At 39.9% G+C, this 15,115-nt stretch overlaps 1 protein-coding gene across 1 annotated transcript in view; it reads right to left on the minus strand.

Annotated features, from left to right (window-relative positions):
* The window catches only part of LOC128733205 (tyramine receptor 1-like), a 139,627-nt gene extending 125,311 nt beyond the window's left edge, over positions 1-14,316 (minus strand). Inside the window, exons 1-2 of the mRNA XM_053826900.1 lie at positions 14,145-14,316; positions 13,575-14,074 (exon numbers count right to left, since the gene is read on the minus strand). The gene's annotated coding sequence lies outside the window, so the exon portion shown is untranslated. The remainder of the gene's footprint in view (positions 1-13,574; positions 14,075-14,144) is intronic.
* Positions 14,317-15,115: the final 799 nt, after the last annotated feature.

Raw genomic sequence — 15,115 nt, forward strand, 5'->3', positions numbered from 1 at the left:
TTTGCGAAGGTTCGTACGAAGTGCTGTGAGACAAAAGTAAGTAAACTCAAGTCGTACGAACCTAAATAAACATTCAACAAAAATGTACTCACTGTAAAAGATAGCCATTAGATTTTTGCATTTCTAACTCCGATAAACAAATAAGTCAGTACATACCTATTAATATTGACCTAGATTTCAACTAAATCGTTGATCGGTAAATTAGTAAGAATCGGAACTGTCACAGGTGTAATACAAATAACACTAGAACTAGATTATCCAAGAATATGCTCACCATGAATAAATTATTTCCAGTCTGTTGAACCTTTTCTTCGAGGGGCAGGCTGATGCGTTTGAACTGAAGAACCTTAGTGAATCGTCAGACTGATGGACCCAGAACTCCTAGAGTGATAATCTGTTTGAAGTCAATCTGTAAACTAGGGTAAGTTATACTATAGTGGACCCTTTACCTACAATGGACCGCGGGTAAAGTTTCGGCGTTTACTAGCTTGTACTTCTTATTTCCGAGGATATATGGCATGAAACAGAAAGTACTAAACATGCCACACAGTTCAGATTACAAAGTTTTAGCCGTATTTGATGATTAATGCCTTAAAATCGACATTTTCAACACGTGAGGGTCCATTATTCGGTTAACAATGCAAAATATGTCGCTATTAGTGGACCCTCGTCATGCAAAATGCTCTAGAATTCCTATAATGGACCCGGTCACTATCCTATTGGAAACCAAAAGGTCCATAAAAAGAAAACGGACATTCTAATTTGTTTTAAAAAATGTGGAAAATATAAAAATTTGCAATATAAATTGATATTTTTTTAGCGTTAATCGAAAGTTACTCGTATTGTAAGTGCCATATGATGTTGCGTGTTTGGCGTTGCCAGCTCAAAATAATTCATGGAAGAAAGTCATTCAAACACTAAATGGTCCACTAATGGTTAATTTACCCTACTACACGACTATCGTCTTCTCATAGGAACATCTTTTATGAGAAATAACGGATTTTATTTGATTGCTTTTTCGCATTAGGTTCAACCACTCAATGTTTATAAAATGTTGCATCAAAGGGCTCACTAATCTATACAACTATAGCAAACCTGGTGTTTGTGCAGTGAAAAGAACAATTCGTGCGTGCAGAACGGTGAAAATCGTTAGAACGCTTCAAGTAACAGATATAGGGATATAGACACGGGAGTGTATTTGAAAAAAAGAAAATGTTTTTTTAAACGAAGAACAAAACGAGCGTTGATGGGAACCGATCTTGTCAAAGGAATAAAATATACAAAGCCTTTTTATCTTTCTTTGTTGTGTTCGCTTCAGGCGCGCCCAGGTGATATAATATAATGGAATTTACTTTTGTTTCGGCGGAAATAATCTAGGTCACCTTGATTGTGCCATTTTATTACCTGGGTAATTTCAAATAAAAAACCGCTAGGCAAAAAATAGGTGTTTGTTTCTGGTCATTGAGTTGGATAGCGTTTCGTCAGCTATTGAAACTTTAATCAATTTAGCCAATAATTTTAATTTTATTTTATATATATGATTATAATCAGTAAAAAGTTTAACTTCTGTTGAAAAGCAAACGGTTGAAAATGCAATTCATAAATAAGATCCCATGATGCGTTCAGCTTTCCTGATAGTCGCTGAGATAAGTATAGCCTGCTCACTGGGCGACTTCGTAGACGCAATGTTTACCGAGTCTGCTTTGACAAGCGAGTAATGGTTGTTGGTTGATTTTCATAACAATTCATTCTGCTTAATCAAATAAATATCTGCATATTAAAGAAACTGACTAAAGAAATGACATTGGAACTCCATCACTCGCCACTACCTGTCATCATTAAACCTAATTTACTCAACAGCAGCAGTTTACATTGATTTGCAACACGTGCGCATTAAATTTTATCGTGTATATTGAAATGATAGGTGGATGAAATCAACGCGCCATCGAAATTATGCAATTTTCGAAAGCTGCTCATTTTAACAAAGTATATTTATTAAGCTAGTCAATCTCAATTTCCAGCTAAATCTATTTAGTTGCTTCCTGTGACAGGAAAACCGATTGATAATAACTTTCTTTTTGCAAAACACTTTGCTTTGATAAATGTTTCTTTACGAGCTAAAACAGAATACTAGAATATGGATATGTAATTTCGGTGTTGAACTCCAATATTCTTCACGGTAAGTTTATAAGAGACGTGGTGCAACTAATTAGTTTTGTCGTGATAGTATAAGGAACCACAATAAAGTTGCTTTGTTAACAGTTTATTATGGTTTTAAAACTAGCTACAAGTATATTTTTGACTGGTATCCTCTTGGTAATGCGTGATACTATAATAAAACCAGATGTAATGATTAATACCGCGATAAAACCCATATAAAATTCAAATAAAATCAAGTGGCTTTATAATTGTTACTTGGATGAGAGACCATCACCTTAACGAAGCACTCTCTGTGCTTCGAATGAACTTGACAATCCACCGAAATCCGAACAGAGCACTATATGCCATCCATCGTAGATTGAATCAGTTTGATGAGTTTCCTGGGGATGCTGTTCTCGTCCATGATTTTCCATAGCTCAAATGTAGTATCATATGCGCAGCTTCGAGTGAGTGCGCGTAGTTTACGGCGACAGCTGGCTGCTTCAACCGCGCGAGATCTAGCCGAGGCTGGCGATGGTACTGATTGCTGTTAACAATGGGGAGTTTTGGGTGCATCTTAACCATCACTAGGTAGTGGTCCGAATCAACGTTAGCGCTTCAATATGATCTGACGTCGATAATGTCTGAGAAGTACCGATAGTCAATCAAACCTGATTTGGTGACATTCAGGTGGACTTGTGTAGGTGTCTGTGCTGGAGGAAGATACTACGTACGACCATGTTTTTGGAGGTGGCAAAGTCGATAAGGCTTAGGCCCATTTCATTGGTCAACTGGTGTGCGTTGAACCCTCCAATCACCGGTTTGTGTTCCTCTTCCTGGCCGACCTGAGCATGAGCATTAATGACAATCTTGATAACATGTTTTGGCCAGCGGTCGTATTCACTCTCCAACTGCTCCCATTTTTGTCGTCATCGGAACTTCTGAGGTGAGGGCTGTGCACATTGATGATGCTTATAATGAAGAATCAGCCCTTAATTCTCAACCTGCACATTCGACAAATGATTGTCGAATTGAATTGACCACCAAATCAGACGCGTTTCCGCATCTTGCCCATCACTATGAAAGGTGTATCCAGCTCGTGTGTGTTGCCGCAGCTCTGGTAGATGGTATGTCCATCTCTAAACGTGCGTACCGTTGAGCTCTTCCAGTACACCTCCAACAACGCTATGACATCGAACTTGCGGCTCTTCAATACGTCGGAGAGCACTCGAGTGCTCCCTTGAGAGATCGGTAGTTTCACGTTCCGAGTTTTCAATAGGCATAGCCTTTTTTCGTCGTTTTTCGAGGGTTTATTCCGATTGTTTCACTCCAAATTTGCTTGTTCTTCGATCAATGCTTTAGTGTTGTTCATGGTGGCGGCTGGCAAAGCCCTTGTGACACCGGAGGACCAACGAAGCTCGAAAGAACCCTCCTTCCCTGTCAGCATACGACCTTGGCTTCCACCGTGGTTGGTTACCCGATCTCCACCAAGGTTGCTATCCCGGCTGGTACCACGAGGAAATAGGGATAGTAGTTGCCGAATAAGAGGCTGTGAACCGCTGTAGGGTATTTACTTGTGCTCATTATTAATGCTAATAAAATTATTTCACATTTCACAACAATTTTCATTAATACATCCATTCATTTACGGTTAATCATCTGGAAGTGACTTACCACATATCTTTTTTTCAACTTCAAACATCCTCAGTTAAACTAGTGTAGGAAAATACCATCTTATTCGGTTTGTTCATATGTTGCAGTTTAACTTTATTGATTTAAATCTTGGAAGATCAACATAATCAATTCGTTAAATGTCCTATCCTGTCCTCTACTGTGTTCCGGTTCAGGTTCAGAAACAGTTCCAGCAAGAAGAGGCAAGTCTCTAAACGATGTTCAAATTCCACGTTTTACATTTTGATGGCTGTTACAAATGTGCACAAATCAACTACCTTCATATGAAAAATTAAAGATTCAAGTGTTTGACCAAACACATTTTCTTCCTACGACGCTGATACGCATTATTACGTTCTGCAATTTTCCGGTTATTGCCTTGTCTAGCAAAGGATACACGACGTAGAAACTAAAAATATTTTGAAAAACTTCACTTTCACGTACCTACACGGGCTGTGCTGTTGATGCAGTTACTGTAGCGAGCTACCACACAATCCAGCTAGCAATCTGTTTGAAAATTTCCCCCATTTCCTTCCAGTACAAAGCTTTGTGAAACAACAAAAGTAGACGAATAGGCGGGGCCGTGTAGCTCACTTAACCACTCTGTATCAGTAAAAATACTGCACATTTAATCGACGGTGGTTTTGCTTGGACTGCCTCCACCCGTCAGCCAAGGGTAATTAAATAAAGGACGTCCGCCGAGGGATAAATTAAGCGCTGTCACCGCTCTCTAAACCTACTTTAATTTATTATGCTTCACAAGTTTTCCATCCCGCTGGCCTTTTGATCACTTTGTGATGCTTGCTATCACTCAAAATTTATTACGGTTCTAATTGCACTTTATCAACATAACGTCAATGCTCAATAGTTGAACATCTAACAGTAGACTACAGTTTATGCTCGATTAATCATGGTTTGAGTGAAAAAAACAAATTAAAAATAAAAACAACATGTATTGAACTGACTCCCGCGAGCCAAAAAAAAACTCTACTTACGATGATCACACCATCTTCTGATGCTCCGCCAACCGATACCGCAAATATGTGTGCTTTTTTGGAAGCGATGGGGGAATAAATTTCTAGCAACCGACGATTGCTAACGATATTATGCTCGTCCAACGTGTGCGTGAAAAAGGCGACCCGCGGCAGCTGATAATAGGGTTGATCAACACATCGGATAAATACAACTCAAAAAGTATTACATTAACAATTCAAGGGCAGCTAACGCACCTGCTGTAATAGTTTTTTAAATCAGTTTCCAGCTAATTGAAAATTACTGGTTAATTGTCAAGATATTTTTTGCACCGTAATCTCAATACCGAAAAATTTGAAAGCTTTATAAAGCTTTATTACTATAAGTGTTCAACTTTCCCATCGAAGTGTCCATCTTTGCCACATCATGTGCACGTACTTTGCGACCATGAAAAGATATCAAAACAAGCCATTTAATATGAGTAAACATTGAATTTGAACTATTATTCTACCTAGTTTTATTTTTAATTGATGTACAATATAAAAAACTTAAAATTGATTAATCTATACTCAAAGTTAGAGAAAACTTTCTCCGTGGAGATGAATAAGTTTTTACTTCTTCCATTTGTTCCAGCATTTAATGGTCCTTTCAGTATGAAGATATAAAGAGTTCGTAAAGCTAATACTAATTACAACCTTCTTTTGATGAACGAACATCAAACAAACGAAAAGGTAGGGTTTTTCTTGGCGAGTACTAAAAAGAAGAGGGAAATGGCATTTATGTCAGAATGTTTATACCTCAATCAGTAAACCGAAATTACAAAAACAAATCAATAATTTTTCAATTTATCATAGGCAGATTCTGAGGAGGATAAACAGACCTCCTGATATCACGGTGTGTCTTTGCAAAGTAATTAAGCTTTTCTTGCATAATTTCACACAGTTACTAGTAACTCATTTTTTTTTAATAATATACTATAAACTGAGTGCCATTTTTCGGTGATGAAATGTATTCCAATCAACAGCAGATTTGGCAATTTGTGAAATCATTCATTGGTATCCTTGGTGACTGGATAAGTGGGGAATGGTCTTTCCTTAACATACCATAAAAGGATTTTTCGGCCCCACTTGCCTGGAATAACCCGTCTAGATCGATTTACAGAATATTTTCAATATAATAAACTTAAAAGTCTATTAATCTATACGGCGTTTTAATGGTTTCACAAAAATAAAACAAATATTCGTTTAATGTCTGTTCCTCATACACTTTCATCACTCAACACTTCTTTCTGTGGGGTTTAGGGGGGGGCCCTTTGTGTGGGGTTAGGGGTTTGTCAGCGACCACGTCACAGTGAAGGAAGCACAGGGTACCATTTGATATCAAATTATCTGGAAATCAAACATAGCTATGACTAAATGGCCTAATTTTAAATCCAAATCAAATGAAATAATACCAGCGCATTTCATGCTAATCTATTTTTATTATTGTTATTTATTTTATTATACTTGTAGATTAAGAACAATTCTAATTGATTTCTACAATCGGACTTTGATTTGGTCAACCACATTAACTACTAACTATGTTTTTAATCGAACAAATGTACAGAAGCTACGTAATGCCCTACGCCCTTAACTGGTTTTGTATCTTAGGATTCACCATAATGGGAGTGCTGGAAAACTGCACGTACTGATGTATCTGAATTATTTTCAATATTGAAAATGAATTAGTTTTAAGTTGTGCTTGTGAGTGTTGTATGTGAAGGAATGAAGTTCTCCTTTCTAAGATAGAACTGAACCGATTGTTTTCATCATAGCTCATAAATATATGGTTGGCACAAAGTTGAGATATTCAAGTGGGGAACTTATAATGCGGATAACTATATCGGTCCCCCTAAAAATCAGGACATTTCCCGTCCAAACATGCAAATGAAGCTTTAGATTCAATTTGTCGAATTTGACCAACCTAACCTCTCTCTCTCCCTATGTTTAGACTATCAAAAGGTACAAGTCAAACAACGATAGACAAATATGATGATCATGATCATGATCACGACTTCAACTGTACAAATAACCAAATTAATTACCATTGTTGAGCTAAATGCTTTCTTGTACGAATGCTATGGTAAGTTTCGGAGAGCCAGCTAAACTTTACTATCATCCAAGTGGCACAGAAAATCAATAGAAAATTCGTAATACTAATCTGGCAAAGTTCAGAAACATATCGTCAGAGAAGACAAGAAAAATAAGAATCCACATCGTTTGGAGCAGGAGTGGCTCGTGCTATCAAGTACTTGTCTCCATTGTACTCGTCCCAATTCGTTGAGGATCTCGACGCTCGCAAGAGAGTTTCAACCAGGTTAAACTACCCATTTTGTAGGGCCTCTCAATTTTTGGTATCGATGGTACATCTGGTCGTGATGAAGGCGTTCTTGATGCCGGTCCATTGCTCTTCGACGGTTCCACCAGGTGGCAACTCCGAGACTCGGGATTCAAGTTGTTCAACGAAGGCCCTTTTCACCTCAGGATTCTCCAATCGGCGGACGTCGTAGCGACACCCAACTTTCTCCTCGCGTCGTTGGACACGTGCGACGCGCAAACTTATTTCAACGATAACAAGATGACGGTCAGATGCGATATCAGCGCTGCGTTTGTTGCGTACATTAAGAAGGCTCCTTCGCCATTTTCGGCTGATGCAGATGTGGTCGATTTGGTTTTCTGTTCGCCCGTCGCGGAAAACCCACGTGCCTTTATGTACTCGTCTTTGGGGGAAGAGCGATACACCAATGACCATGTTGTTATTACCACAGAATTATGTAAACAGCTTCCCGTTTTCGCTCATCTCTTCTAGGCCATGGCGTCCCATGACGCGTTCAAGATCCGCGTTGTTTGAACCAATCTTCGCGTTGAAGTCACCCAAGTGGATTTGGATGTCTCCCTTCTCTTCGCTGTTCAGCTGGCTATAAAAACTCTCTTTCTCCAGCAGGTCAGCAGCGTCTGTTGTCGCATAGCACTAAATTGCTGCAAGGTTCCTAACCCGTGTTCTTGATTTGGCAACAATTATTCATCAGGGCCACATGTGCTCCTGGGCTCAGTAGGAATCCAACTCCTCTTTCTCGAGTTGCATTTTCACCTCGTATGCCAGAGTAAAGCAAGACTTGCCCGGATGATGTTTTGTGTTCGCCTGTACCCGGCCAGCGGACCTCGCTCAGCCCCAGGATTTCAACCTTCAGGCGGCCAGCTTCCCTTGCAAGTTGAGTCAGCTTGCCCTGCTGGACAAGGGTCAGTATATTCCATGTTCCGATTCGAGTCCGTGTTTTCATGCTAAATGTCGTTACCAATAATCCTGAGAGATTTGTTCTTTCATTTTCATTAACTTTTTGTGTTCCGGTATAGTAGGCTGTTAACCTAAGGTCGTTATCCCGCTGCTGGGGCTGCCATCTTAATGTAGGCGGGAGCCACTGTGCCCCCGAGGTTGCGTACCCCAGCCGGCACCACGTGGAGGAAGGAAAAGGAATTAACGAACAGAAGTTATGGAATGCACATGTTCACCCTTTGCAAGCCAGCACGATTGAACTGACATGCGAAAGAACGGGATGACACCACTAAGCATTTAGACAGACACGAACGTTGAAGAGTCGTTTTCTAAACAAAAATTACTTCCGTGAAAAGAATTCGAAGATTTACTATTTTATCCGAGGATTTCTAAATTTCTGCTCTTTCATTTCGATCCAGATCGTGGAAGAGACTAGTGGTATTTTAATAGTCATGCGTGCGTTATTTTGTAAGTTTTTTTTCAAATGTGAGAAAGTCAATCGTTAAAGTTGACTTGTAACCAAGTTCCCTTTTGCCAGTGCGGTCGGAAGCTTAGACTGTGCGGTCCATCATTTACGTACGATTTTTCGTGTGTTTTATGACAGACAAGAAGGTAAGATAATCTGAAAAAGCTTCTAGTGACGCCTAAGCGGTATCACCACTTCACGACGGCATCGAAACGCAACGCCGAGCAAACTACACGCACACACTTCGCTTTATTCTGGCAATGCACAACCATCGCTAGTGCAACGGCTCAACATTGCTGCGCCGCCATCGTAGTACCACATTGCCGAACGACGCTGGTCGAAGCCATCGCAAATCTTTTCCGGCGCCATCGCGATAACGCGGTCGACGTCGTTTATTGTCATCAGCAGTAGCCATAAAACAACGAACCGTGTGCATAGATGCCATTTTGATAGATTTTTTCACACGCATAAATTTGGGACCCTATCATTTCCTCCGCAATATTTAAGTTTTCCAGTATATTTTTTCTGTAATATACATAGTTTATGAAGTACTTTAATTATCAGACACATAGGCAGAACCAGAACTCACAGGAACTGACATAATTGGTGGGTCCCAAATTTATGCGTGTGAAAAAATCTGTGAAAATGGCATTTATGGTGAAGACCTGCACCGAAGACCAGGGGAGTTGCTACTGCTTATAAGCGTTAATAATCGTAACCATCTGAAAGAATGTATGCGTGTGATGTTGATGTACGATGTCCTGTGATGGCACATATACAATCTAAATCACCATCATTCGTAGAGGGCGTACTAATCCTGTCCGTCGAAATTTGAAGGAATTCTCAGTCTTGAGTTTCTGTAGTCTTCACGTGGGCGCAAAATTCAAACTCATCCACACACATACACCTTCTAAAATCTTGTTACCAGAACGAACCGAGAGAGACCGCACTGTAGGAAAGGGGGGAAAAGAGATAACCAGAGTTACGCCTATTAATAGAACTTAAGACGTCGATAAAGAAGACAGATTTCGAATAAACACACTCATTGTTAATTGTACACTGGAATTTTCTGTGTAACCTTCACTATTGCCTGTTATCAGTCACACCTGAGAACATTTCTCACATTTGCGTCCGATGATTTGAATTTAGTTTTGCTTTTTCTTCTCCGATTGGCTGTCGAGAACCAGCCACAGTATGACCCTGAAGCGAGAGGGATAGAGAGATCTTTGCCAATGATGATAACGTTCTATTTATAGATTCTGTCTTCTTTGAACCGGTAAGGCGGTCGTTGTCTTCGCTAATGGTAATAGTGACACCATCTGAACGCGGGAAGGTTATCGCACCAGGTGTGGAAATCAACCGTTCCTATGCGTGATTCGGGCCCCATCTTCCACAACCTACCCTGATGTTAGGTTTCATACCAGGCAACCTTAACTGAGCGAGTAGTCCTCTTTCGGAGGTGGTGCTTAAGTCGCCCACGTTATACACTTGCGGGTTGTCTAACTGTATAATCGAGGACGACCGTCGGTAGTTTAGAGCGCACATGTAGGAAACGTATGTTGATATTTGAGAAAACCGACGATGTCAGGTGATCCCCAGGTGGCCTTGTGGAAGGACAAGAAAAGAAAGTGATCACCAGGCCTCGGGAAGCTCTAAAGTTATCGGTCGTCTTGGTGTGCAGGATATAAACGCGATCACGCGTCTGTACATCGCTTCCCTACCGACTTGGACCTTCATATCCCCGATGGCTATCTTGATGTCCCGTGGCGAACAAGTTGTACCTGCGCGTAGAAGGCTTCTTTCTCATCATTGGGTCTACCTCCGTGAGACAGTTGGAAGTATGCTTCAATTACGAAACTGTATTTGGCAAATCGTTAATGTAAAATCGGGCATCGAGAAAGCAAGGCAAGATAACCTGCTTCGTGAGGGACTGACAATATCATAAGAAAACAGAGCTTAATCTTGAATTCGAGTGCTCTAACTTTTAACGAAGGTCGAGCTATTACAGTAGGATTTCGAATTTGGCAACAAATGCGTGTTGCCTATGTTGCCAAAATCGAAACCGTGCCAAAATCAAGACCCTTTTTCGATATGAAAAAAATGAATGTAAATGATTTAGAAATTGACTAAATATTATTGTTCAACGATTGCAATCATTTTATGTTTAAAAAGTCCGCCAAGAGCTGTCTGTCCGTTGCAAATAAGTTATTGACACCCTGCGGTAAGACGTAGTCCTACGGCAATAAAAATATTATTGTTCGAAACCACATAACTTGTTTTCATGAACATACTGAGGGCATCATTTTTTCGTCATTTAAAGGATGTATGCGGAAACTGATTGATATTTAAGCATATTTTTGCATGTGGAATATCTTGTGTTGCCAAAAACGAATAGTTTTGTTGCCAAAATCGAGGCATGCCAAAATCGAACCATGCCAAAATCGAAATCCAACTGTAGTTGTATGAACTCACATTTGTTACTGGTACCTTGGTGTGTCTTTACTGTGTGTACCGGGAAAGCTCAGTAGCAAGAGACCCTGTGACTATGGTCCCAGGATCGGCTTACTACTGGGTAATCAGAGGGGCTTCGCGAACAAACGTGCAGTCGACTTTCACCTTGCTTGGCTTGGGCTATTGTGATAATTTGGTTTCGGAGGTTGAAAAGATTGGAATTAGGAAAAACTATTGATTTTATTCTTTTCTATTGTGGGTGTGTATGTGTGTGTGGGTGTGGGTGATGGGTGAAAAACCGGTACGTACCGCTGTCGCTACTGCTGCTGGTCGAGTTTTCCGCTGCTTTCTGCTACTGACTCACTGTTCGGGGGAGGCTGGGGGACGCTCTGCGCGCGCTGCTAACTGCTGGCTTCGCAGTCACTGCTGACGACGCCGCTAGGGTTAAGGCGACGCTGCTGGCCGGTGCTAGTCCGATCGTTCTGGTCTTCCCTCTTTGACGGAGATCGACAGGCCCAGGACGATACCAGAATGACCGTGCCGAGAGGGGAATGTCCTCCTTAATAATTATGGCCCAAGGCCAGAGGACTGCCGCTGGTCCTTGACGGGTTAGACGTAGCGAGCATCCAGGGCTCGCTAGGCCGATCGTGTGCTGACCTTCAATGGCAAACCGTCCCACGGTTGCACAAACAATTTATGGTGTATTAAAAGGTCCTGTGAGGGCGATATCAGGAGACAATTACTCCTCGTAATAAGACAATTACGGACAAAGGTTCCGTTGTCTTTGCAGGACAATTACCTGAATAAATTCTAAGCCACTCACTTCACTCACTAGCACTTTTACCTTAACTTTTATGTTTAGCTGTTTAGCACACGAGCACCAGATTATATCTGAGCAATGGAGGTTGTTCAAGCCACCAAGAAGCTTTTTCGCGGTAATTATAACCGCTAATGGCCGCATATTTCGCGCAGTTTCCATAGTGACATATCATCGTATACCAGTTTTCTCCCCGTCAGCTTTTCTGTTATAATCTCCCAGTGGTGACTGTCGTTGCACCACCCACTTGTACCCACTGTGTCGCGTGTTTAATGTTTTAGTGTGTTGACAATATTTTACTTATTTATTTATTTGTTTTACTAACCTAACTAACCTATTTTAACAATTTTTAACATTTAACTAACCCTACTAACAATAACCCTAGAAACGTGAAAGTAAACAAACATTATGCACATATTAAAAAAACAGAAGATCCTGTAACGCTTGGTTACACATTAGTTATCTGCATTTATTTTAAGCAAATAATAAAATAGTGTCTAAAATTTTAGTATTTTGAGCACAAAACTGTTTCTTAATTTATCTGATGATGTCGTCGCTCCCATACCCTTTCGCTTAGAAACTCTTTGAGTTGTCAAGTATAGTAAAAAGGGCAGACCTAGGCACAACTATAAAAGGTAGCGGAGTGCCAGCGTAGTTGGGCCACCTTCCGGTATTAGATGACACGGACTACTAAAACTGGAAAATCGCGATGACTCTATCCTGACAGTGGCTCGATTCTAACGATATTACCCTACCCAGGTAACCAATAACGACTACCTATGCTATTCACATGCAAGCCAATAAGCATTTAAGTAACCTTGATTAATACTTAAAAGCTACTTAGGCAAAACATGCGGCTACTTTACTGCTAACCCTCTTAAAATGCTAACAATGCTTATTACCAGTTGATTACCGACAAGTAAAATTAAAATATAATTTTGCATGCTAATTTACAACAGCTATGTAGTCAAAATGCCAATATACAGCAACGTGCTGTATAAAATGCAAGATATGCTAATAAGCGATTGATTTACTGCTTATGTTAATGCTTATTGATTACCTGGGTAGTATCGTCTAAAATTCAATAGAAAATACTGGTTCGCATTATGTTTAAAAAAAAAAATAAAAAGGTTTAAAATGAAAAGTGAAAGGTATGAGGGCAGATGAAAATCCGTTATGATTTTGGTTTGACTGCAAACACCATTTCCCAAAAAAAGATTTAAATATAGCACACAAGTTTGCACAAAGTGTTGAAAATCACTAATCACAATCACAAATCACAACAAATTGTTCACTGCTATCATTTAAAACTGATGTTCTTATCAGTATTTTGGGTGGATAACTAAAGTAATTTGGTAGTACAATGAGATTCATATGTTATTAACCAGAAAAATTATGATTTTTTCTGCCGATGCAAATCAAATATGTAGAATTGTATGTAGTATGTTAATATAAATATGTGAGACCGTATACATATATATATATGACAGTAAGCATATCTATAAGCATTTTGAAAGTCAAATCACGCAGACATGGTTTCTAGCGATGAAACGACATTCTACTTTCCCTGTGTTTCCCAATATTAAAGAATACTGAGGGTAACTAAAATAAAAATCCCATTTGCATCATAACCTTTTTTTTTGGTATTTCAAGTTCAATATTAAATTGGAGTAAATATGATAAACTACACACAATAAAAAAAACCTTAACATGGTTTCACCTTATATTAATCAAATTACCACATACCTTTACGTCATTATTTGTTGAAATTGGGATAATCATATTTTTAGAATAACAGACCCCTTTAATCCATAACCAAAACCACACGATTTTTTTCCAGAATACTACCCACTGCACATCCGTTCGATCGGCTCTATTGTCCAGCCGATCCGATCATCACTCAGACGGAACCGAGCGGTAGGTAGGTATTGTGTTCGGTGTCTTTCGTGTTCCTCAGCGACCGATCGCTAATTCGCGCCGGCACAATTTGTTTGTTTATCTCGAGGCAGCATCGCGTGTACGATCACTTTTTCGCTGTATCTCGCTCAATACAGAATATTAACGAGTTTCACACCTTTATTATTTCCAAATGGTCGTCTAATAGCTTGCTGTTGTGAATACCATGGACATTGGTTGTTTGTTTGTAAAATATCCAGCGGCCGCACTGCAGGTGGATTTGAGATTTCCAATAGCTCGAATGGAGACGGTTGGTTCACATTGGCTAAACTATTCACTACAAATTTTGCCTGCGTCGGTTGGTTGGAAATAAACGTGAATTATTACGTTGGAATATATGTATAAGCGATAAATAACCACATATCTCAAATCGCCATTAAACGGTACCACTTGAATTGATGCACACACCAGAAACACAAACTCTCAATTGCCTACAACCGATTGCTTTCGAGAAGACGATTCGATTTTCGCAAGCGGTACTATCCAAGGTCCGAAACGAACTGTCCTTAGAGTTCTTGGCTGCCAAGCTGAGTTTGGTATGCTGTCATTCGTTTAAGTTTCAGTTACTGAAATCGCACTATCGAACCCAATTGCCAGCATCTATCTTAACGCTCAGAGAGCTGCTACGTAGTGCTGTCACTCTTGCGCTCCGCTGCTTTTGGCGGGACTTATGCGCACGCGTTCTGTTTGCGTCCCGCGTTTGACACCACGTGGATATGTGGCAGCCTAAAGGATATGATGCAGTATAACCCGAACCTTGTGGAAAGTAAGGCCAACCGCAAGGGGTTTCGGCATTTAGTGCTCTCAGCCAATTGACATGTAAACAAACTGGCACTTCGGCAGTAGTGAGCCGGTGGTGGAACATTAGAAACTCCAGGAACAATACCAGGATTTATGAAACATTTTTGGGGGATAAAATTAGTAAAATCTGCATTGAAATTAAATGAAATGCAGTTGGAGACATTTCATAACTACAGAATTGTTAGATCTGTAATTGCGCATATATAGGAATACTATGCGTTCAATATAGGCCGTTGTGGAAATTGTAAACTTGTTTGCTGAAAATTACCGCTTTACCGGGATAACTTACGAAAAACAATTTTTTACATTGCGAGTTTTTTTTGACATATATATATTGTAAGTATCGGTAGGCTCCGCTATGAAGGCTGTATGGATTTGTTGTTTATTTTATTCGTTTGTTTGTTGTTTTATTTTAAAAAAGTAAGAAATGCTGGTTCTGGTTAATGTTAACTCCCACAAGACAACCCACAGACGGTAGAAATAGGCCACGAGTCCCACTAAAGTTAAATATAGAGCCATATACCCCAAGC

This window comes from Sabethes cyaneus, chromosome 1 (assembly GCF_943734655.1).
Source record: "Sabethes cyaneus chromosome 1, idSabCyanKW18_F2, whole genome shotgun sequence".
NCBI classification, from domain to species: domain Eukaryota; kingdom Metazoa; phylum Arthropoda; class Insecta; order Diptera; family Culicidae; genus Sabethes; species Sabethes cyaneus.